Source organism: Papio anubis, chromosome 1, assembly GCF_008728515.1.
Source record: "Papio anubis isolate 15944 chromosome 1, Panubis1.0, whole genome shotgun sequence".
Lineage (NCBI taxonomy): Eukaryota > Metazoa > Chordata > Mammalia > Primates > Cercopithecidae > Papio > Papio anubis.
In genome coordinates this window covers 34,475,075-34,501,303 of record NC_044976.1, presented here as the reverse complement: position 1 = coordinate 34,501,303, position 26,229 = coordinate 34,475,075, and the positions used below count along the sequence as shown (strand labels likewise).

General features: G+C 43.2%; 1 protein-coding gene across 4 annotated transcripts in view; it reads right to left on the bottom strand.

Moving 5' to 3' along the window:
- THRAP3 (thyroid hormone receptor associated protein 3) overlaps positions 1-26,229 on the bottom strand; it is a 93,896-nt gene that overhangs the window by 26,861 nt on the left and 40,806 nt on the right. For all 4 annotated transcript variants that reach the window (XM_017959748.3, XM_003891597.4, XM_017959749.3 and 1 more), the window contains exon 2: positions 21,109-21,211. The gene's annotated coding sequence lies outside the window, so the exon portion shown is untranslated. The remainder of the gene's footprint in view (positions 1-21,108; positions 21,212-26,229) is intronic.

Below are 26,229 nucleotides of genomic sequence, written 5' to 3'. Positions count from 1 at the left end.
ACTATTCTGCAGAGCCACTTGAGAGAGTAACACAAACCCATCATCCTTTTCAGAAGCCCAAGTCTTCTTGACTCAAACTGCTTGTCTAATTATCAAGCAGATCAATGGTCCTTGAAAACAGATGCGTTTTACTTAAAACACAACTGTGTTTCAAAAAATTTATCCTTACATTTATGGTCAAAACCCGATTGATGCCTGGTGGAGTGACTCTGTAATCTTAGTCCTTTGGGAGGTCGAGGCAGGAACATCACCTGGGGTCAGGAGTTTGAGACCAGCCTGGCAAACGTGGCAGAACCCCGTCTCTACTAAAAATACAAAAATTAGCCAAGCGTAGTGGCAGGCCCCTGTAATCCTGGCTACTCGGGAAGCTGAGGCAGGGAGAATTACTTGAATCCAGGAGGAGGAAGTTGCAGTGAGCCAAGATCATGCCAGTGCACTCCAGCCTGGGCGACAGGGCAGGACTCCATCTCCAAAAAAAAAAAAAAAAAAAAAAGGCGGGGGGGGCGGTGCTGGGCACGGTGGTTCATGACTGTAATCCCATTCAGCACTTGGAGAGGCCGAGGCAGGTGGATCACCTGAGGTCAGGAGGTCAAGACCAGCGTAGCCAACATGGTGAAACCCTCTCTCTACAAAAAAAAAAAAAAAAAATTAGCTGGGCGTGGTGGCGGGAACCTGTAATCCCAGCTACTTGGGAGGCTGAGGCAGGAGAATCGCTTGAACCTGGAGGGCAGAGGTGGCAGTGAGCCTAGATTGCGCCACTGCACTCCAGCTTGGGCAACAAAAGCTAAACTCCATCTCAAAAAATAATAATAATAATTTAAAAACCCAATTGATCATAAATACAAAAACTCATTTGGTTTTTCACCGTTATCAAAAACCAACTGACCATAAATTTAAAGCCAGGCATGGTGGTGCATGCCCACAGTCCCAGCTACTTGGGAGACTGAGGCAGGAGGATTGCTTGAGCCCAGGAGGTTGAAGATGCAGTGAGCCATGTTTGTGCCACTGCACTCCAGCCTGGGAGACAAAGCACGTATCTGTCTCCAAAATAAAACATAAATAAATAAATGTGAGCCAGGCGTGGTGGCTCACACTTGTAATCCCAGCACTTTGGGAGGCTGAAGCGAGCGGGTGGATCACTTGAGGTCAGGAGTTCAAGACCAGCCTAACCAACATGGTGAAACCCTATTTCTACTAAATATACAAAAAGCAGCCAGGTGTGGTGGCAGCCGCCTGTACACCACTGCACTCCAGCCTGGGTGGCAGAGCGGACTCCATCTCAAAAAAAATAAATAAATAAAATAAATATGAGGCTGGGTGCGGTGGCTCACGCCTGTAATCCCAGCACTTCCTGGGAGGCCGAGGTGGATACAAGTCCCTTGTTGGATGTATGACTTGCAAATATTTTCTCCCATTTTGTAGGTTTTCTTTTCACTTTATTTTTTTTTATGTTTTTTGAGACGGAGTCTCCCTCTATTTCCCAGGCTGGAGTGCAGTGGCGTGATCTGGGCTCACTGCAACCTCCACCTCCCGGGTTCAAGTGATTCTCCTGCCTCAGCCTCCTGAGTAGCTGGGATTACAGAGGTGCAACACCACACCCAGCTCATTTTTGTATTTTTAATAGAGACGGGGTTTCACCATGTTGATCAGGCTGGTCTCGAACTCCTGACCTCAGGTGATCTGCCTGTCTCAGCCTCCCAAAGTGCTGGGATTACAGGCGTGAGCCACCATGCCCAGCTTTACACTTTCTTGATGCTGTCCTTTGAAACACATTTTGTTTTTTACTCTGATGAACTCTATTTTTCTTTTGTTGCTTGTACTTTGTGTGTCATGTCTAAGCAGGTTTTGTCTAACCCAAGGTCACAGATTTACTCCTAGGTTTTCTTGTAAGAGTTTTCTAGTTTTAGCTCTATGTAGGTCTACGATCCATTATGATTTAATTTTTATGAATGGTGTGAAGTAAGGGTCTAACTTTATTTATTTAGAGACAGGGTTTCACTCTGTCATTCAGGCTGGAGTGCAGTAATGCAATCTCAACTCACTGCAGCCTCAATCTCCTAGGCTCAAGTGATCCGCCCAACCCAGTCTCCTGAGTAGCAGGGACTACAGGCATGTGCCACCATGCCTGGCTAATACTTGTATTTTGTAGAGAGGGGGTCTCCCCATGTTGTCCAGACTGGTCTCAAACTATTGGGCTCAAGCAATCCACCCATCTCAGCCTCCCAAAGTGTTGGGATTTCAGGCGTGAGCCACCACACCTAGTCCAACTTTATTGTTGTGCATGTGGCTATCTAGATGTCCTAGCACCACTTGTTGAAAAGACTATTCTTATGCCATTGCATTCCAGCCTGGGCAATAAGAGTGAAACTCCATCTCAAAGAAAAAAAAAAAAAAGACTAGTCTTTCCCCACTGAATTGTCCTGGCACCCTTGTCAAAAACCAATTAATTGGCCCCGCGCAATGGCTCAAGCCTGTAATCTCAGCACTTTGGGAGGCCGAGGTGGGTGGATCCTGAGGTCAAGAAATTGAGACCAGCCTGGCCAACATGGTGAAACCTCGTCTCTACTAAGAATACAAAAATTAGTTGGGCGTGGTGGCAGCACATGCCTGTAATCCCAGCTACTTGGGAGGCTGAGGTAGGAGAATCACTTGAACCCGGGAGGTGGAGGTTGCAGTGAGCCGAGATCACACCATTGCACTCCAGCCTGGGTGACAAGAGCGAAACTCCATCTCAAAAAAAAAAAAGGCCAATTAATTATAAATGTAAGGATTCATTTCCGAACTCTTAATTTTACTCTACTGACCTGTCTCTCCTTATGTCAATACCACAGTCTTAATTACTGTAGCTACATTTTAATATCAAAAAATGTGAATCCTCCAACTTTTCTCTTTTTCAAAATAGTTTTGGCTATTCTGGGTACATGTCCATATGAATTTAGAATCAGCATGCCAATTTCTGCAAAAAGACCATCTGGGATTTTGACAGAGTGTGTGCTGAATCTGTAGATCAATTTGGAGAATACTGCCATCTTAACAATAGTAAATCTTCCAATTCCATGAACACGAAATGTGCTTTCCACAATGTTTCACAGTTTTCTGAATATAAGTTTTACACTGGCCTTTGTTAAATTTATTCCTGTATTATTTTGATGCTACTGGAAATGAAATTACAATTCATTTTCACTTAATAGCTTCATTTTCTTATTGTTCATTGCTACTGTATAGAAATACAGCTCATTTTGTGTATATATATATACACACACACACACACACACAGTCTTTTTACTTTTTTTGAGGTGGAGTCTTGCTCTGTTGCCCAGGCTGGAGTGCAGTGGCCTGATCTTGACTCACTGCAGCCTCTACCTCCCAGGTTCAAGCACTTCTCCTGCCTCAGCCTCCCCAGCAGCTGGGATCACAGGTGCACACCACCACACCCAGCTAATTTTTTTGTATTTTTAATAGCGATGGGGTTTTGCTATGTTGGCCAGGCTGGTCTCAAACTCCTGACCTCAAATGATCTGCCACTTCGGCCTCCCAAAGTGCTGGGATTACAAGTGTGAGCCACCATGCCTGGCCTCATTTTTGTATACTAATCTTGTACCTGCAACCTTGCTAAATTCATTTATTAGCTCTAATTGGTTTTTAGTAGAATCCTTAGGTTTTTCTATTTAATATTATACCATCTGCAAAAAGAGATGATTTTACTACTTCTTTACCAATTTAAATGCCTCGTGTTTCATTTTCTTGCATTATTGCTCTGGCTGGAATGTCTACTACACAATGGTAAATAAAATGGTGACAGTGGACAGCCTTGTCTTGGTCTTGTTCCTCATCTTAAGGAGAAAGAGTTCAGTCTTGCACCTTTAAGTGTGATGTTAGCTGTAAATTTTTCATAGATGCCCTTTATCATATTGACGAAATTCCCTTCTACTTTGTTGACTATTTTTATAATGAGAAGGTGTTGGACTTTATTGAGATGTGTCTACTGAGATTTTCTCATCTTAAAAGAATGGGAAAAGTTCCTGAGAACTGACCCCATGTGAGCCTGCACTCCTTATTCCTCAACCAGACCTCAGGACGAAATCTCTGCTGAGAAGAGAGCATGCTTTTCCAGATTTGATAATGCTACATTTGATGACTGTTAGGTGACACAAAAGAGTTAACTAAGTAAGTTTAACAATTCAGGATACCAAACCCAGGAGGCTACAAAATGAACCAAAGACCACATCTGATTTGTTCTCCATTTCATCTTCAGTGCTTTGCATTTAGCCACAGAGTGGACACTTTGTATTTGCTAAATGAGTAAACACACTCTTTCACACTTCCTCTTCAATCTCCATTCTCTTCACCACATAAGAAGGAACAATAATTTTAAAAATCAGTTTATCAAATATTAACAATACAGCCAAGGAATAAAGTTATGCATGTATCACAGCTCTGCTAACCTAGAAATTGAAATCATTCTCATCCCTTCTACACCCTATTCAAAGGCACAGAAGATCAAACTGATCTTGTTAGGGAGACACACTTCATTTACTAGTGTCACGTTTCAACAAAACTTCACTGCCACCAACATCCAGTCAAGACAGCCACACTTTCAACAGGCATTAAAGGGAAGAAGTAGGACATTCTTAGTGAACAAGCCATAAACTTATAAAGACAGACAAAAATACCAAGAAAGAAATACCACTACCCATAAAGCGTTTTAGACAAAGCTGTGGGCCTGACTTGTGTTCTGAATGCCTCTGGATAGTTATGGGAGGAAAGCTGAGCTCAAGTGAAATATGAAACGTGTTTACTATTTTACTCTTTTCCCTGGAGATCATCCTCTCCTGAGTAAAACATACCCGGAAACAGAATAGAGGGCAGCTGTGGTATCTCTAGAGTAACGCTCTGCCAAGGCTTCATACTCCACCCCACCCCTGAAGAAATAAAATCAGAGACCCCTTTATGACATGTACTCTGCTATTAAATGGCTCTCAAGTTATTAAGTAAGGTAAATCAGTAAATACTAATTTCAATTCTAAGGTCTTAAATTTATAGAAAAGAATATCCACATGTGCACTGGGTACTCTCCTAAAAAGTGGGGGTGATGTCCCTCTGGGGAGAATGGTTATTTTACTATTTAAAAATTTGAAAGATATAGGCTGGGTGTGGTGACTCAAACCTGAAATCCCAGCACTTTGGGAGGCTAAGGAAGGAGGCTTGCTTTTCAGTCCAGAAGTTCAAGGCTAGCCTGGACAACATGGCAAGACCCTGTCTCTATAAAAACATTAAAAATAAAAAAATTATCCAGGGCCAGGTGCAGTGGCTCACGCCTGTAACCCCAGCACTTTGGGAGGCCAAAGGGGGTGAACTACTTGAGGTCAGGAGTTCCAGAACAGCCTGGCCAACATGGTAAAACCCTGTCTCTATTAAAAATACAAAAACGAGGCCAGGCACAGTGGCTCATGCTTGTAATCCCAGCACTTTGGGAAGCCGAGGCAGGCGGATCACCTGAGGTCGGGAGTTCGAGATCAGCCTGACCAACATGGAGAAACCCTGTCACTACTAAAAATACAAAAATTAGCCGGGTGCGGTGGTATGCATCTGTGATCCCAACTACTAGGGAGGCTGAGGCAGGAGAATTGCTTCAGCTCGGGAGGTGGAGGTTGCAGTGAGCCGAGACCACACTACACTCCAGCCTGTGCGACAGAAAGAGACTCCATCTCAAAAAAAAAAAGACAAGAAAAAGCCTGGGCACGGTGGCTCATGCCTGTAATCCCAGCACTCTGGGAGGCCAGGGCAGGCAGATCACAAGGTCAGGAGTTCAAGACTAGCCTAACCAACATGGTGAAACCCCGTCTCCACGAAAAATACAAAAATTAGCCAGGTGTGTTGGCGCGCGCCTGTAATCCCAGCTACTCAGGAGGCTGGGGCAGGAGAATCGCTTGAACTCGGGAGGAGGAGGTTGTAGTGAGCCAAGATTACACCACTGCACTCCAGCCTGGGCAACAAAATGAGACTGTATCTTGCGGGAGGTCGGCGGGGGAGTTTGCTTGTGTTATAAAAACAAAATTACTCTGGAATTTGGTACTCAAATTCTTAAAACTTTAAATACTGAATTCTGTGGAATTTGGTAGAACTTACTTTAAAAATATGAAATCCAGGCCAGGCACAGTGGCTCAAGCCTGTAATCCCAGCACTTTGGGAGGCCAAGATGGGCGGATCAGGAGGCCGAGACGGGAGGTCAGGAGATCGAGACCATCCTGGCTAACATGGTGAAACCTTGTCTCTACTAAAAAATACAAAAAAACTAGCCGGGCAAGGTGGAGGGCGCCTGTAGTCCCAGCTACTCGGGAGGCTGAGGCAGGAGAATGGCGTAAACCCGGGAGGCGGAGCGTGCAGTGAGCCGACATTCGACGACTGCCCTACAGCCTGGGCGACAGAACGAGACTCTGCCTCAAAAAAAAAAAAAAAAAAAAAAGAAATCTGTAGGTACAGATGTACGTATAAGACATATCTATATAAGGACATACAGCAAACTCTTATCAGTGGTTATCTCTGCAGAGCAGAAAGAAGCTAACAGGAAAGGAACAGGAGAAGGAGGAGGAGAAACAGGAAAGGAACAGGAACAGGAGAAGGAGGGAGATGAGACGGGAAGAAAGGACAAGAGCACTTGCTTCTTAATTTTTTTAGGCAGAGATTTATCCCCCATTATTCTAAAAAAAAAAAAAAGTTAACATTCCATGAGTTGTGTAGATTTTATTTTTAATATGAAATCAAACATCTACCTGCTTTTTTCTGATATTAAAAACACCTGGCCGGGTGCAGTGGCTCACACCTGTAATCTCAGCACTTTGGGAGGTCGAGGTGGGTGGATCACCTGAGGTCGCGAGTTCGAGACCAGCTTGACCAACGTGGAGAAAGCCCGTCTCCACTAAAAATAAAAAATTTGCTAGGCATGGTGGCGCATGCCTGTAATCCCAGCTACTCGGGAGGCTGAGGCAAGAGAATCGCTTGAACCCAGGAGGCAGAGGTTGCGGTGAGCCAAGATCGCACCATTGCACTCCAGCCTGGGCAACAAGAGCAAAACTCTGTCTCAAACAACAAAAACAAAAAACAAACAAACAAAAAACTAAATAAATAGAACTGTATTTAAAGTCCATGCCCATTTTGGAAATCTTCTCATAGTAAAACTACTTTGTCTTTTCATGACGTTAAAGAAGGTTTAAAAGGGCCTGTCTTATAGCTGTGCAAGCACGCGCGCGCGTCAGGGTCTCACTCTGTTGTTCAGACTGGAGTGCAGTGGCTCAATTATAGCTCACTGCAGCCTCAACCTCCCTGGCTGGCTCAACCGATCCTCCCACCTCAGCCTCCTGAGTAGCTGGGACTACCGGCACGTGCTACTACAGCTGGTTAACTTTTTGTATTTTTGTAGAGACAGGGTCTCACCACATTGCCCAAGCTGGTTTCAAACTCCTGGACTCAAGCAATCCTCCCTCCTCAACCTTCCAAATTGCTGGGATTACATGCATGAGCCAACGTGCCCAGCCTGATGTTTATTTTATTATTATAGAAGTATTGATTCAAACACACACAAAAGTAGAAAGAACACTATAGGGAACCCAAGTGTTTCCATTATCTAGCTTCAAACATTATCAATACTCTACAGGCAAACTGTATTCTTGGTCAAAATCCTAACAAATGTGGATAGATACAGCCAGTTTCTGCAGCTCCTTTCCTGTATTTTCCTCCTTAAAAAAGACGTTCTTTATTTAAAAAAAGAGACATGCAGCCTTGCATAGTGGCTCACACCTGTAATCCCAGCACTTTGGGAGGCTGAGGGGGTAGGACTGCTTGAGCCCAGGATTTCGAACCAGCCTGGGCAACATAGTGAGACCCTGTCTCTACAAAAGATTTAAAATAAATAAATAAATTAGCTGGGCATGATGGTGAGCTCCTGTAGTCCCAGCTACCTGGGAGTCTGAGGTAGGAGGATGGCTTGGGCCCAGGTCCAGGTTGCAGTGAGCAATGATTGCTCCACTGCACAAGAGCCTGGGTTATGTGCTTTTCCATGTGCGTGCTCTGCAAATACATCTAAAAAGAGAATCATTTACAGCAAATAACATTCTGATTCAAACTCAAACACATCTAAAGCTAGCTCCAAAGTACAACCTTAAACTCTCTCCCAATTGCAGGACTTGAAGTAGTCCAAAATGTCATTCCCAGTGGAGGCTGTTCCATCAACTTGTTTCTTAACATGAGAATACTTCATAACCACTGAGAAAATTATCATGAGAGGGGAGAAAATACATAATAAATTACTTTTTTTCATTAGCAACCCCAAAAGGCTACAGCTTCTAACTCTATGGTGTCCAAAATCAACTGTAAAAAATGTCAGCTCACTTCAACTGTTTGTTTGGCATCTAGGTAACCAGTGGAACCAGCTTGGCAAATTTCACCAAAAAAAAAAAAAAAAAAAAAAAATCAGCAAAAAGACTCCTGTGTGTTCAGAAACCAGAGGGTTAAGGGATGCCAGTGAAGTCCATGCCCTCAGGAGAAACAATACTTGGTCGTTAGTTCTTGTCAAGATAACTGCCAAGACAAAACACCCAATTCTGTGTATTGTTTTCTCCAGATTAAAAAACTAACTTGGCTGGGCATAGCGGCTCACACCTGTAATCCCAGCACTTTCGGAGTCCGAGGCAGGTGGATCACCTAAGGCCAGGAGTTTGAGGCCACCCTGGCCAACATGGTGAAACCACATCTCTACTAAAAATACAAAAATTAGCCAGGTGTGGTGGCGGGCACCTGTAGTCCCAGCTACTTGGGAGGCTGAGGCAGGAGAATTGCCTGAACCTGGGAGGTGGAGCTTGCAGTGAGCTGAGAATGCACCACTGCACTCCCGCCTGGGTGACAGATAAAGGGAGACTTCATCTCGAAAAAAAAACAATTAACTCATGTTGGACACACAAATTACTTTTTTTTTTTTTTGAGATGGAGTCTCGCTCTGTTACCTAGGCTGGAGTGCAGTGGCACGATCTCAGCTCACTGCAACCTCCGCCTCCCAGGTTCACGCCATTCTCCTGGCTCAGCCTCCCGAGTAGGTGGGACTACAGGCACCCGCCACTGCGTCTGGCTAATTTTTTGTATTTTTAATAGAGACATGTTAGCCAGTATGGTCTTGATCTCCTGACCCCATGATCCGCCCGCCTCGGCCTCCCAAAGTGCTGGGATTACAGGGGTGGCTCCCGGCCACGGATTCTTTTCTAAGTAGCCATTAAGAAGTTTCTCTCCTGGGCACAGCGGTTTGTGTCTATGGTCCCACATACTGTGAGGCTGAGACCAGGAGTACTGCTTGAGCCCAGGAGTTCAAGGCGGCAGTGAGCTACCATTGTGTCATTGCACTCCAGCCTGGGCAACAAAGCAAGACGGGTCTATCCTTAAAAACAAAACAGTTTCCCCAAAAATAACCTCTGAAGTACTTTAAAGTACAGCAATTAAGGAATGGCAAGCCTGGCATAACACTGCCAATGTAACAAATACTGGACCAGCTCTTATCCATAGAGGTTCAATTCCAAGCCCTCCAAAATGTCCAAAATGTCAATCTCTGTTCTTCCTTTTCTAGTCTAGTATTTCTTTGGATGATAAAAAAGTACACTGAGTTGGCTGGGCGCGGTGGCTCAAGCCTGTAATCCCAGCACTTTGGGAGGCCGAGGCGGGTGGATCACGAGGTCAGGAGATCGAGACCATCCTGGCTAACACGGTAAAACCCCGTCTCTACTAAAAATACAAAAAACTAGCCGGGCGAGGTGGCGGGCGCCTGTAGTCCCAGCTACTCGGAGGCTGAGGCAGGAGAATGGCGTGAACCTGGGAGGCGGAGCTTGCAGTGAGCCGAGATCACGCCACTGCACTCCAGCCTGGGTGACACAGCGCGAGACTCCGTCTCAAAAAAAAAAAAAAAAAAGAAAAAAAGTACACTGAGTCATCTGTTTCTCAGAAAATTCATACTAAACTGTACAGAAAAAAAAATGATGCTGACCTTTTTTCTGTCACCTTCAATGCAAGAAAAAGGGTAAGAAAAGGGTAATTCCTTTCTTTTGAGACAGTCTCGAACTGCTGCTCAGGCTGGAGTACAGTGGCACACGATCTCGGCTCACTACAACCTTCACCTCTTGGGTTCAAGTGATTCTTCTGCCTCAGCCTCCTGAGTAGCTGGGATTACAGCTGCGTACTACCACACACAGCTAATTCTTGTATTTTCAGCAGAGATGGGGTTTCACCATATTGGCCAGGCTGGTCTTGAACTCCTGGCCTCAAGTGATCCACCCGCCTTGGCCCCCCAAAGTGCTGGGATTACAGGCGTGAGTCACCATGCCTGGCCTAGGGTAATTCCTTTCTAACAGTACTGCTATTCACTTTGGATGTTTTGGATTCCCAGTTGTAAAACAGACCTGTTCTAACAGAGCTCAGTCCCCGAAAGCCCCCAGATGCCCAGTATTCTGTGAGTGGGTGCAGGGAATATGGGCTCCCATCTATCCAGCAGGGAGCCCATCCTACCTCTTCTTGACTTACCTCCTTTCAAGCCCTAGTATCAGTTAACAAATAACAAAAGAAGTTGCTCTGGCCTCCTGTTTGACTATTACTAATTGCTTTCTTTCCTCTTTCTTCTCCCTGCAAAGTATCAATACCCCTGGAATTGGGTAGAACTGATCCTTCTCGATGCCACTAGTAGGTAAGAAGCTGAAAAACATAACCGCCGCCAAACAAGTGTTCAGGCTCCCTAAATGAGAGAAATTTACCAAAACTAAGGCTCCTACTGAATAAACCACAAATTTTTATTTGGGGCATGTGTTTTTACCTCTGTTTTTTCATCAGTAAAATGATGATTTGGAACAGCTGTATTTCCGACAAAAAACTTTAAAAATTATACATGAATAGAGCAGGACATTCCTTTTTTACTACTTCAGCCATGTCCTAAAAAATGGAATTAGGTGGTAAAGAAACTTTGCTTTTAAAGGAGAATCACCCCCACCACACATACACTGTCATTCCACTGACTCTGAAATTAACTGTAGAAGAAATTATTTAAGATTCATATCATAGGCTGGGTACAGTGGCTCATGCCTGTAATCCTAGCACTTTGGGAGGCCAAGGCGGGTGGATCACCTGAGGTCAGGAGTTCAAGACCAGCCTGGCCAATATGATGAAACCCCGTCTCTACTAAAAATACAAAAAAATTTAGCCAGGCGGGGTGGCATGCGCCTATAATCTCAGCTAGTTGGGAAGTTGAGGTAGAACTGCCTGAACCCGGGAGGCAGAGGTTGTAGTGAGCCCAGATCGCGCCACTGCACTCCAGCCTGGGCAACAGGAGTAAAACTCCATCAAATAAATAAGTAAATAAATAAATATTCATATCATAATCTATTCCTTTTTTAAAACAAGCTACAAAAGTGAAACTCCATCAATTACATAAATAAATAAATATTCATATTATAATCTACTCCTTTTTTAAAATAAGCTAATCTTCCTGAAAATAGGTATCAACTGTCCAGGGACTTGGCCACTTACCTTCTGACTGTACTTAAACTTATCACTTGCATCTGAGACAATCCACATTCAGGCAGTACCAACCTCACTCGGAAACGAGAGGTTCCAGAGCAAGTTAGAGTTTGGCTACAGAATCCTACTGGGGTGAAGGACACTGTGCTGATGGCTTCTTTCCATCAGAACCAGCAAGAGATCACATTTCCTTCCCCCTTTTCAGCAAGTGAATTAGTTTCTGCTCCTATCATATGGCAAATTCCACTTCTTACTTTTTAAAGGAACAGGACCACATTACTTCTCAGTAACTTAGAGAGGTGGAGAAAATTCAATGAGAAATGTATTTTCCATGGGTTATAAAATACAGCAGGCAGAGGGGCACTGCTTATCTCAAGATGATTTCCACACAGGAATTGGAATTTTTCTTCTTCTTTGTTGTTGTTGTCATATTTTGAGACAGAGTCTGGCTCTGTTGCCCAGGCTGGAGTGCAGTGCAGTAGCTCAATCTCACTGCAGAGGTGACTGCAACCTCTGCCTCTGGCTCAAGCAATCCTCCCACCTCAGCCTCCTGAGTAGCTGGGACTACAGGTACGCCACCATGCTTGGCTTTTCTTTTTTTTTTTTTTTTTGAGAAGGAGTCTTACTGTGTACCCCAGGCTAGAGTGCAGTGGTGCTATCTCAGTTCACGGCAACTTCGGTCTCCTAGGTTCAAGCAATTCTCCTACCTCAGCCTCCCAAGTAGCTGGGATTACAGGTGCATTTCACCACACCTGGCTGATCTTTGTATTTTTAGTAGACACGGGTCTCACCATGTTGGCCAAGCTGGTCTTGAACTCCTGACCTCAAATGATCTGCCCATCTCAGCCTCCTAAAGTGTTGGGATTACAGGCGTCGAGCCACCACATCCGGACCATTTCACAATTTTAAAAATAATTTTTTGGGGGTGGGGGGCAAGGGAAGGGAGAGCATTAGGACAAACAGCTAATGCATGCAGGTCTTAAAACCTAAATGACACGTTGATAGGTGCAGCAAACCACCATGGCACACATATACCTATGTAACAAACCTGCACTTTCTGCACATGTGTCCTAGAACTTAAAGTAAAATTTAAAAAATAAATAATTTTTGCTTTCCCATTAAAGCAGATTTCACAATTGCTATACTTTAGTTATTTGGTAAGACTAGAGTTTATGCTTCAAAAATATGGCCCAACAAGTACCAAGAGCATTCTTCTGTTCATCTTATCAGGATTTACTGAACACTTACTGTGCCATGCATGCCATGTGCACTAGATGCAGCAAAAAAAAAAAAAAAAAAAAAAAAAAGGTAAGTTTCCTGTCTTGTACCTAACTGTAAGTAGAAAATTATTTTTTAATATTTTCAGGCTCATATGTGACTTTGGAGGTTTTTGTTTGTATTAGTTAACAGTGTAAAAAGCACCAGAGTAAAATCAAAAAGATCACTACTAGGAAGCTCTTTTCCAAGTTCCTTCTCTTTGAACTAAAGTTTTCTTATGTGTTCATAACAAGGATGACACTTTAGTTAATAATATTCATGGCCGGGCGCGGTGGCTCAAGCCTGTAATCCCAGCACTTTGGGAGGCCGAGGCGGGTGGATCACGAGGTCAGGAGATCGAGACCATCCTGGCTAACATGGTGAAACCCCGTCTCTACTAAAAATACAAAAAACTAGCCGGGCGAGGTGGCGGGCACCTGTAGTCCCAGCTACTCGGAGGCTGAGGCGGGAGAATGGCGTGAACCCGGGAGGCGGAGCTTGCAGTGAGCCGAGATCGCGCCACCGCACTCCAGCCTGGGCGACACAGTGAGACTCTGTCTCAAAAAAAAAAAATAATAATAATAATAATAATATTCATACTGGTTCATTAATTGTGACAAATGTACCATACTAATATGTTATTTACAGTGGAAACTGGGCATGGGGTACATAGGAACTGTTATGGGTCCAGTTGTGACCCATCTACTCATCCAAATCATATATGGGAAGTCCTAACCCCTAGTACCTCAGAATGTAACCTCATTTGGAGTTAAGGGTCTTTACTGAGGTTTGTGATGCTTATAAAAAGGGGAAATTTGGAACCTGATATGCAGAGACACAGGGAAGCCGAGGAAAGGGGCCTGGAACAGATCATTCTGTAACGGCTCTCTAGCAGAACCAATCCTGCCGACACCTTGATTCTGAATTTCTAGCCTCCAGAGCTGTGAGACAATAAAACTGCTGTTGTTGAAGCCTCCCATTTGTGGTACTTTATTATAACAGCCCTAGCAAACATAAGCTCTGTATATCTTCACAATTTTCAATACATCTTCAACTATTCTCAAATAGATACTTAAAAAAAAAAAAAAAGATAAGGGTAATATGTTACTCATATTTCACAGTTAAGACCAAAAAAGATAGATAACTAGCAAATCTCTGCATAATCTCAACACACAGTAAGGAACTGAGACTAGAATCCACATTCCATTCTGAGCTATCCGTATGTTCGTAATACAATGTTACTTCAAGAGGGCACTAAGGTGGGTGTCGGGTGAGGAAATACACTAAAGCAAATTACCAACCTAAAATGCCTAGTCCTAAATGGACAAGTCACTTTGTAATACTGGGCCAGGTTCAGCAGTAAGTAGAGGCTTTGGCAGCAAAAACGAACTGGATTCAATCTTGGCTCTGCTACCCATTCTTGGACAAAATACTTAACTCTCTCCATCTTCCAAATGTGACCTACACCTTACAGGACTGCCCTGAAAATTAAGGAAGTACATACAAAGTGCCTGACACACAAGTTAGTAAACACCTTAAGCTATGTTTAGCCACAAAACCAGAGTGGTTGGAAGGAGATATTTAGGAACTTCCTCGGAAGTAAACAGATTTCATAACTGATTCTATTTTCTTGCTATTTATTAAAACCTGCCTACAAGAAGGAGAATGGCATGAACCCAGGAGGTGGAACCTGCAGTGAGCTGAGATTGCGCCTCTGCACTCCAGCCTGGGCAACAGAGTGAGACTCCACCTCAAATACAAAAACAAAAACAACAAACAAACAAACAAAAAAACAACCTGCCTGCAAGTAATAAATGAGCAAGTATCTTCCTACACAGCAATAAAGCATTTTTATATCTTTACTGGGCTAAATAAGCACGTGTCACACTGAAGAGATGTGCTAGAAGGAAAGGTCATATTATCAAGAAAGACATTAAGTCAAAAGGTCACATTCACCTTTGGAAGACAAATCTCTTTGATGCTGGATGTTAGCAGGGAAAATCAACAGCAAGCTAAAAGTTCATTTAGAACTTTTTCATCACAGTATCTCCAGTGTAGGCAACTTGAGATACTCCTCTGAGAATTCAGTCAATGGGTGTCTATTAAGCTCAGGATCATCTATGCAATTAATCACTGGGGAAACAGAATGAATAGTACAGCTGGTGGCTTAAAAAAGTCTTCAATTCACCCCAGAGGCTCCTCTCCTATGTCTCTCAGGGACGGTAACAGTAATTTTAGTCCCCATTTTAAATGAGTATTTTACCATTGGGGAATATTTTCTTCTCAATTCTTAAGAGAAATTCTCAGCTTTCCTTACTTAATAAAGACACTATAATCTGTATTAAATAATGACTTGTGGTTTCCTTCCAACTCTCATTACGATAAATCTTTTCTAAGCTAAATTCAGCAGCCAATCGTGACACTTAACTATTTTTAAAAATTGAATTATTGGCCAGGTCCAGTAGCTCACCCCCTGTAATCCTAGCACTTTGAGAGTCCAAGGCCAGTAGATCACTTGAGCCCAGGAGTTTGAGACCAGCCTGGGAAACACAGTGAGACCTCATCTCTACAAGAAGTACAAAAATTAACTGGGCACGGTGGCTTGTGCCTATGGTCTCAGCTACTCAGGAGGCTGAAGCAGGAGGATCATTTGAGCCTGGGAGGTCAAGGTTGCAGTGAGCCATGATCTAGCCACTGCACTCCAGTCTTGGCAACAGAGCCTCCAAAAAATAAATAAAACAGACCAGGCACGGTGGCTCACGCCTGTAATCCCAACACTCTGGGAGGCCAAGGCGGATAGATCACGAGGTCAGGAGATAGAGAACATCCTGGCTAACACAGTGAAACCCCATCTCTACTAAAAATACAAAAAAAAAATTAGCCAGGCGTGCTGGCGGGCACCTGTGGTCCCAGCTACTCCAGAGGTTGAGGCAGGAGAATGGCGTGAACCTGGGAGGTGGAGCTTGCAGTGAGTCAAGATCACGCCACTGCACTCCAGCCTGGGAGACAGAGCAAGACTCCATCTCAAAAAATAAAATAAAATAAAATAATAAAATAAAATAAAGTAAAATAAAATAAAATAAATAAAATAAAATAAAAGTATTACTATAAAGCCTTGGGCTAAACATTAATAAATACTGTAATCACCTACAGAACTTTAAAAAAATGTCCATCCATCAAGATTCTAACTGAAGAAACTAAGAATGGGATTCAGAGCTAGTGGGCCATGGACGTTCTTTGCAGATCACCCCTGTACTGATATACAGACATTCACTGTTTACAAAGAGTTCCACATAAAGCCTGTATAGAACTGCAGTAGGAGAAATAAGCTGTTTGACAGTTTTTACAGACAATGGTCTTTTTAAGATCAAACCATCTTCCCAAAGATGATCACATGGAGGTTTAGAGGAGGAAAAAAACGTGTGTGTTAGATTTATTTTGTTTTATATTACTATATCACTGTTTTGTATTATGTTTGGAATGTGGCAGGCCATTATTCAATAACTTAATCATACTAGTTTATCTGTTCCTTCAGAAGTATGAACTCTTAGAACTGTACTATCCAATATACATGTACACTGAACACGTGAAATGTGGCTGATCTGAACTGGGATGAACTGCAAGTATAAAATAAACATGGGATTTCTAAGGCTTGGTATAAACAGAAAGTAAAATAACTCACTATTCTTTATATCAGCTATATGTTGAAATGAGAATGTATTGGATATATTGAATTGTATAAAACATATCGTTCAAAATTATTTCATCTGGTTTTTTTTTAATGTGACTATTAAAAAATATTAAAAGACATGTGGCTCACATTCTTCTTTTGGGCAGCACTGTCCTTGAGAACAACAATGATTGTATCTTTTCAAATTGAGAACCCAATCTAGTACCATCCAGTCACTTTTAGATTTGTCATTTATTTTTGCCATTTCTAGTCTCTACCCGCTAAGCCTTTCCTGTTGCAGTAACTATCTGGTATCTCTCCACATGAGTTTGGGGGAGCAGGCGGAGATGTCTTAAATACAAACACAACTCTACGTAAAAGACCAAAAACGATTTAAAGATCTACTACCATTTTGGATCATACTAATCATCTAAGTCTACAAAAGAAATCAAGGAGAACCCAACCTGTTGCTTCCACTTAAAATTATTTAAAATACTCCTCAAAGCTATCTAAAAATAGAGACGCCGATGCCACCCCAGGTAGATCCACACACTCAACCAGAACTTAGTCCAGATACATGTGATCAGTGAAGCTCCTCTCTCTAGGATTTCCTTCCGGAACAGCATATGAACTAACTGCCTACAGAAATGGCTCTTTTTTTTTTTTTTTTGAGACAGTGTCTCGCTCTGTTGCCCAGGCTGGGGTGCAGTGGTGTGATCTCAGCTCAGTGTAAGCTCCGCCTCCCGGGTTCACGCCATTCTCCTACCTCAGCCTCCCAAGCAGCTGAGACTACAGGCGCCCGCCACCACACTCAACTAATTTTTTTGTATTTTTAGTAGAGATGGGGTTTCAAAGTGTTAGTCAGGATGGTCTCAATCTCCTGACCTCATGATCCACCCACCTCGGCCTCCCAAAGTGCTGGGATTACAGGCGTGAGCCACCATGCCCGGCCAGAAATGGCTCTCATTTCTTTCCAGAACACGTTGTATTTGGTTTTTTAAAACAAACATGACTGAATTTATCAGATTTACATATGAAAGTTCTAGACAGACATACTCTAAGGATTCTAAATTCTTTGGCCCCTGCCTACTTCTCTAGCATCATCTCAAACCACTCTCTCCCTCATTCAGTCTATCACAGCCAAAACAGTCTGTTTTCTGTTCCCTGAACAAGCCAGATGTTAATCTAAACACCTTTAGACTCACGACTCCTTCCACATGAACATTCTTCCTCGGCCTCACTGCATGGCTGATCCCTTTCTCATCCTTCAGATCTCAGCTAATCGCCTACTTGAAAGGAAGAGTCTTCCTTTAACATACATCTATGAAACCTCCCTAAGTTATCTTATAGTCCTATTCCTTTCCCAACACTTAGAAAAATCTGAAATAATCTTGTCTGCATCCCCCAACTAAAATGTTAAGCGCCCCAAGAACAGGGATCCTGTCTTACTCACTACTGGTATCCCTATTACAAAAAAAGCACAAAAACAAGCACTCAAGCATCTACTTTATGAGTGAATTAAAAAATCAAAAGCAAGCCAGGCACCATGGCTCACTCCTGTAATCCCAGTACTTTGGGAGGCCGAGGCAGGTAGATCACCTGAGGTCAGGAGTTCGAGATCAGCCTGGCCAACATAGTGAAACCTTGTCTTTACCAAAAATACAAAAAGTAGTCCGGCATGGTGGTGCCTGCCTGTAGTCCCCAGCTACTTGAGAGGCTGAGGCAGGAGAATTGCTTGAACATGGGAGGTGGAGGCTGCAATGAGCCGAGATCACGCCACTGCACTCCAGCCTGGGCAATAGAGGAAGACTCCATCTCCAAAAAAAGCAAAAACAAAAACAAAGACAGGCCGGGTGCTGCTATTTGATCATGTCTGTAATCCCAGCACTTTGGGAGGCCGAGGCGGGCAGATCACTTGAGGTTAGGAGTTTGAGACCAGCCTAGCCAACATGGTGAAACCCCGTCTCTAATAAAAATACAAAATTAGCTGGGTGTGGTGGTGAGCACCTGTAACTGCAGCTACTCGGGAGGCTGAGGCAGGAGAATCACTTGAACCCAGGAGGCGAAGGTTGCAGTGAGCCAAGATCACGTCATTTCACTGCAGCCTGGGCAACAAGAGTGAGACTCCTTCTCAAAAACAAAACAAAACCAAAAACAAAACCAGAACCATAGTGTTTAAGTGGGAATAGTTAACAGTTACTAAAGAAATTTTTTTTTTTTACTGAAGTTTCAGTCCACTGAGTGGCCAGCAAACTGTATGGAAACAGCCACACCAGGAACATCATTATGAAATTTCAGAATACTTTTGGACAAAGAGGTCTAAAAGTTTGAGAGGTTACATGCAAGTAATATGCAAAGGCAACTGACATCTCACCAACAGTGGAAGCCAAAGACAATATAGCAGTATTTTCAAATTCTGAAGAAAACTGTTTCTAGACTAGAATTCTATACCTGGTCAAACCAGCGATCAGCATGAGGGCAGAGAATAAAATGCATTTTGAAACATGTAATGTCTAAAAAATTTACCTTTTCAGTACTCTTTCCTCAGGAAGCTAACTGAAATACCTTCTTCTCTAAAACAAGGGACTGAATCAAGAAAGAGAAAGAAATGGGAAAAGATAATAGGATGTAGGTAAAATCACCATAATGGCCCAGGCACGACAGCCTAGAGCACACAGCCAGAATGAAGCAGATCAGACGGTATCTCCAAGATAAAATGTATTTCTTTAATTTTATTTATATTTTTTAGATGGAGTCTTGCTCTGTCATCCAGACTGGAGGGCAGTGGCATGATCTCGGCTCATTGCAGCCTCTGCCTCCTGGGTTCAAGTGATTCTCCTGCCTATGCCTCCCGAGTAGCTGGGAGGCACACGCCACCACATCCAGTTAATTTTTGTATTTTTAGTAGAGATGGGGTTTTACCATGTTGGCCAGCTGGCCTCGAACTCCTGGCCTCAAGTGATCTGTCCTCCTTGGCCTCCCGAAGTGCTTGGCTTACAGGTGTGAGCTACTGCGCTTAGCCCAAGATAGAATTTATAATATACCAAAATGCTTAAATGTATTGTGGAAGATTTACACTTCTGGTTAGAGTTTAGGGAGAAATTACTGATAAAGACATAGAAACTAAGCAAAATAGAGAAAAAGATAATTAAAAACAGAAAACAAATAGTTGTGCAAAAAATGAAAAGTAAACACAACATGTAAAATGACTGGGCTGTGAATAAGCTTTATGTAATCATAATATTGCAAACCATGATACTGCCATGACTAAAACTACACTATAAACAGAGTGACCTTTTTTTTTTTTTTTTTTGAGACAGAGTCTCGCTCTGTCGCCCAGGCTGGAGTGCAGTGGCACAATCTCCACTCACCACAAGCTCCACCTCCTGGGTTCATGCCATTCTCCTGCCTCAGCCTCCCGAGTAGCTGGGACCACAGGTGCCCACCATCACGCCCGGCTAATTTTTTCTATTTTTAGTAGAGACGGGGTTTCACCGTGTTAGCCAGGATGGTCTCAATCTCCTGACCTTGTGATCCGCCTGCCACAGCCTCCCAAAGTGCTGAGATTACAGGCGTGAGCCACCGCGCCCGGCCCCAGAGTGAAAATTAATGTTGGCATATGAGGTGGTCAGGTAAGCCTACCAAAAACTACCACTATATAAGAAGTGAAGTTAATAAATAATAACAAACACTATAAAGCAAAAGAGGCTTATTATTTACAGAGTTATACCAAAAGGAACTAGAGAGTTGAAAATGACTGCTTCTAAGGGGCTGGGAAGGGGAATGTGGAAGAACTGCTGTTTTTCATAAAAAGCCCTAGGGAGCTGATGGTCTGATATATCTACTGTAGTGTTTTTGCACATGTAAAAAGCTTTTGTTTGTTTTTGTTTTTCTGAGACAAGGTCTTGCTCTGTTGCCCAGGCTGGAGGGTAGCGGCAAGATCTCGGCTCACTGCAACCTCTACCTTCTGCGTTGAAGTGATTCTCCTGCCTCAGCCTCCCAAGTAGCTGGGATTACAGGTGTCCGCCACCACGCCTGGCTAATTTTTGTATTTTTAGTAGAGACGGGGTTTCACTATGTTGGCCAGGCTGGTCTCGAACTCCCGACCTCAAGTGATCACCTGCCTTGGCTTCCCAAAGTGCTGGGATTACAGGCGTGAGCCACCACGCCTGGCCCCCAATTTTAATTAAACACGTAACATAAGCATGAAAAGGGACTGCTTCCCAAAATATTAACAATGATTATAGATGTCAAGTTTATAGACAACCTTTTTCAAACAAATACTGTTTCACAAGAATCCAGAACTTCCATTAAGGAATCGTCTGGATAATCAATTCTTTTCTTTTCTTTTTTTTTTTTGAGACAGGGTCTTACTGTCACCCAGGCTGGAATGCAGGGGCATGAACATGGTTCACTGCAGTCTCCAACTACTGAGCTCAAGCTATCCTCCTGCCTCAGCCTCCCAAGCAGCTGGGACCACAGGTGTGCGCCACCATGCCTGGTTAATTTTTTTATTTTTTGTAGAGATAGGACTTCACCATGTTGTACAGGCTGGTCTCGAAATAATCAATTTTTAACATATTATGGGTTTTACAAATTAGTGAAGTTATTAGTTTCTTTTACCACCATGCTTTTACCTTATTTGAACAATGATTCGACTTGCACTGGATCCCAGACACTACTCCAAAAGAACACCCGCAGCACCACCGGCTTCTTCAATTTACAAGTCAGGATACACTTCTGAAATGAGAGAAAATAAGTAGTGATAAAATGGCCACCCAAATGCAGATTCTGTTACTGATGCTTGAAATCTATAAACACAAACCCTACTTTAGCCCTCATCGTTACTCCAAAAGGACCCAAGCTTTTCTCTCAAAGTACGAGATAGTCTGCCTCTGTCTGACATGTTTTCATCCATCTAACCTCCTATAGTATGGAAAGCAAAAACCTTCCTTCCTGTAACCTGATACTTTCACTGGCAATATTTCAGGTGCTAAAGTTTTCATTACGCAAGACTAATTCACAAGCTCCATAAAACTCAACCTGGTGAACCTGACAAGAATCAGATGTTTAAAATAAGACAGAAATGAACAGAGGTATACTAAAATGAATTTAACAAACGCATTTCAAGGTAAAATCACTCCCCATACCCACCCATAAAAGCACAAAAATTCCCTTCTGCTCCAGTTGTTCATTCCCAGATCTATGAACATAGTCATACATCAAAGCTCTGTACAGGGTTTTCCGAAACAAATAGGAAAATCAAGTTCCAAGACCAGGAAGCTCATGTAAGTAATCAGATGTCCTCACTCCTGGCTTATCAAAGCTTTGTTGTTGTTTATATTACTATAACAAAAGGCCGGGGCAGTGGCTCACGCCTGTAATCCCAGCACTTTGGGAGGCCAAGGCAGGCTGATCACGAGGTCAGGAGATCGGGACCATCCTGGCTAACACAGTGAAACCTCGTCTCTACTAAAAACACAAAATCAAAATTAGCCGGGCACAGTGGCAGGCGCCTGTAGTCCCAGCTACTCAGGAGGCTGAGGTGGGAAAGTGGCGTGAACCCAGGAGGTGGAGGCTTGCAGTGAGCTGAGACTGCATCACTGCACTCCAGCCTGGGGGACAGAGTGAGACTCCGCCTCAAAACAAACAAACAAACAAAAATTACTAACAGGATACGACTGTCTTAGCTAGATGAGGCTTAGTATTCAGATCCTTTACCAAATAACAATGTCAATATGTATTTACTTAGTTGATACAAGTACAAATATAGCACTTTCAAAAACTCATTCAAAATACTTTTGCATGTCTTCTTGCTATTTATTCTTCTAATTCAGCCTAAGTTACATCAGCCAAAACTTCTTTCCCCCGATTCCTCACTCCAGAGGCACAAGGGGCTCACATCAGTCAGCTCTGCCTAGCTAGTGAGGGAAAACCCATGTCTGCCACAGGACTGCAAACTGCTCTTACCCTGTAACATGCTGAATTTAAAAAACAACCTATTCCAGGCCGGGCGCGGTGGCTCACGCCTGTAATCCCGGTACTTTGGGAGGCCAGGGCGGATGGATCACGAGGTCAGGAGTTCAAGACCAGCCTGGACAACATAGTGAACCCATGCCTCTACTAAAAATACAAAAATTAGCCGGGCACACTGCCACATGACTGTAATCCCAGCAACTTGGGAGGCTGAGGCAGGAGAATCCCTTGAACTCAGGAAGCAGAGGTTGCAGTGAGCCGAGATTATGCCATTGCATTCCAGCCTGGGTGACAGAACAAGACTCTGTCTCAAAACAACAAAAAAACACAATCGTTTCCAATACATCCATCTTTCCCTCTAATTCTAACCAGATGGCAAAAGTACACACACAAATATCCCACTTTATTACCCCATCATATTTCCTTTCTATTAATTAACCTCTTCTTGGATATCAGCAAGAATTTTAATCATTTCAACAAGTCTTCAATTCCCCATTGTTGCAATGAGTGGAGAAGCAAATCTGAGGCTCTGGCCTTTAGTTACTCTGTGACAGCAAAGAGACACCTGAAACCCTGAGTCACCCCTGACACCACAGTTGCCCTCCTCCCACTGAGCCTGTCCTGAATGTCATCTGGCCAGCCACAGGCATACTTGTCAGCTTCTATCTCCTGAACCTCCTTTGGCCAAACAGCAGTGTATCAGCAAGGAGACTCCACAACAGACCCTCTTCCCTTCTACACATTACTAATTGTCCACTTATTCAACAAATAATTTATTAAGTACTGACTACATGCCAGGCACTATTCTAGACACTGGAGGTTCAATGATTTAAAAGTCCCTTCATGCCTGGAACTGACATTCTAGAAAGCAGATGGGGGCACATGGAGGAGTAAGAGTTACACAATTTTATACCAAGTATTGAGGGAAGGCCTTTCTAATGTGACAGCTCAGCAGAGACTGGAAGAGAGAGTATACTGGGCTTTATCTGAGGAAACAGCAAATGCAAAGACCCTAGGGAAGAAACATGCTTGACTGTCTGAGGAAGAGACAAAAATAAGAACGTCTGCAAAGTTCGCCGGGCGCATCACCTGAGGTCGGGAGTTCAAGATAAGCCTGACCAATGTGGAGAAACCCCGTCTTCACTAAAATACAAAATTAGCCAGGCATGGTGGCTGGTGCCTGCAATCCCAGCTACTCAGGAGGCTAAGGCAGGAGAATCGCTTGAACCCGGGAGACAGAGGTTGCAGTGAGCCAAGATCATACCACTGCACTCCAGCCTGGGCAACAATAGCGAAACTCCAACTCAAAGAAAAAAAAGAAGGAAAAAAAGAATGTCTGCAATGCAAAAAGTTACCAACGATCTGTTGGTAGATCAGGTCAGAAACATGGCTGAATGGACAGGGCCTTGCAATCATCGTAAGGACTTTGGTTTTCCTCTGGGTAATGAGGGCAGCCACTGGAGTGTTTAGAGCATAAAATAGAAGCATAATTATGTTTCAAAATACCACAAACTGCAATGATACATGCTGGCTGCTGAGTGGAGAACAGATTTTAATGGGCCACGAATAGAAGAAATTAGTAGACAATGCCCAAAATAATCCAGGCAGGCGGATGTGGCAGCTCACACCTATAATCCCAAAATTATGGGAGGCTGAGGCAGGAGAATTGCTTGAGCCCAGGAGATAGAGGCTGCAGTGAGCCACGTTCACACTACTGCACTCCAGGCTAGGTGACAGAGCAAGACTTTGTCTCAAAAAAGAATAAAATAATAATAATAACCCAGATAAAGGACAACAGTGCCTTAGACCACAATGTCACTCAGAAAGCTCCCATGTTCCACACATTATTAGACCTTAAATAACGATATGGTTTCCAAATCCAAACAAAAGGTAAACACTAACATTCTAGGACCATACCATTTTTATCTCCCATGGCAAACAAGATTGATTTTTTTTTTTTCCTTATCTCACCTCATGTACCCCTGGTAATTTTTTTTTTTTTTGAGAGACGGAGTCTCACTCCCTTGCCCAGGCTGGAGTGCAATGGTGCGATCTCAGTTCACTGCAACCTTCATCTCCCGGGATCAAGTAATTCTCCTTCCTCAGCCTCCCTAGTAGCTAGGATTATAGGCGTGCACAACCACACCCAGCTTTTTTTTTGTTTTTTGTATTTTTAGTAGAGAGAGCGTTTCACCATGTTAGCCAGGCTGGTCTCAAGCTCCTGACCTCAAATGATCTGCCCGCCTCAGCCTCCCAAAGTGCTGGGATTACAGGCATGAGCCACTGCACCCGGCCTGGCAATCTTTTTTTTAATTAAATAGAGACAAGGTCTCACTATGTTGCCCAGGCTGGTTTCGAACACCTGACCTCAAATGATCCACCAGCCTCAGACTCCCAAAGTGCTGGGATTACAGTGTGAGCCACAGCACCTGGCCCCTGGCAATCTTTTATTGAGAACTACAGAACATAAGGAAACACCTTGCCCACTGTTGTGAACCTGAGGTCAAAGCTAGTCCTTTAAACCACCAGGCATAACAAGTTTATGTAATACTTGAGGACTAATGTGTTCTTGTTTCAAAAGCATGATGATAGTAATTAAAAAGTGAAAAAAAGAAGACAGTGTCTTCTATTCAAGTTAACCCAAAGAATCTAATGAATAACAAAATGTAATCTCAGCCATTCCCTGCTGGAAAAAAAAATACTAAGAATAAGATAATGACAGCTGAGCAAATAAGCCCTTAGGTTTTACCACAGAAAACTGCAATGTCTGCTCCAGGTAGTTTTCATGGTATCAGAGGAAATCAAGATTGATCCAAAACTGATAAAATTACTACAGATGGGTTTGGAAAGAAAACAGATCACTTCCAAATGAGTCATGTATACAGAGCCTTCTGTAATAGGGGATAGCAATTATGGCACACAGACCAAATCTAGCCCAATGTCTGGTTTTGTACCATCCATGAGCTAAGAATGGTTTCTGTTCTAAAATTTTTTTTTAATCAAAAGAATACTTCAGGCCGAGCGCGCTGGCTCATGCCTGTAATCCTAGCACTTTGGGAGGCCAAGGAGGGCAGATCACAAGGTCAGGAGATGGAGACCATCCTGGCTAACACGGTGAAACCCTGCCTCTACTAAAAATACAAAAAATTAGCCGGGCGTGGTGGCAGGCGCCTGTAGTCCTAGCTACTCGGGAGGCTGAGGCAGGAGAATGGCGTGAACCCGGGAGGTGGAGCTTGCAGTGAGCCAAGATCGCGCCACTGCACTCCAGCGTGGGTGACAGAGCAAGACTCCATCTCAAAAAAAAAAAAAAAAAAAAAAAGGAATACTTCATTACAAGTAAAAATTATACAATATTCCAACCTCTTTTTTCCCCCATATCAGCTGCTGGGCTAGAGAAATTCCAATTTACACACCCATAAATAATTTTACAGGAACAGTCACATTCATTTACATATGGCTACCTGCAAACTAAGACAGGAGATTTGAGTAGCTGCAACAGGGACTGCCTTCAGTGGTCTCACTGCTTTGCTGCTACAAATTGCAGTGACACAGTTATAACTCAACAGCATAGGCAGTATCACATTTTATTATTTTTAATTACCAGTGCATATCCATATCAAAACAAGAAAAGCAGACGTTGATTTTACCCTTTTAAAGCACAGTGTGAAGTGTGGATCATTTTGTTATTGAATTTGATGGCAAATCATTGTGTTTATTATGAAATGACACCACAGATATGCCAAAAATACAACATACATTGATATTACAAAACTAAGCACTCA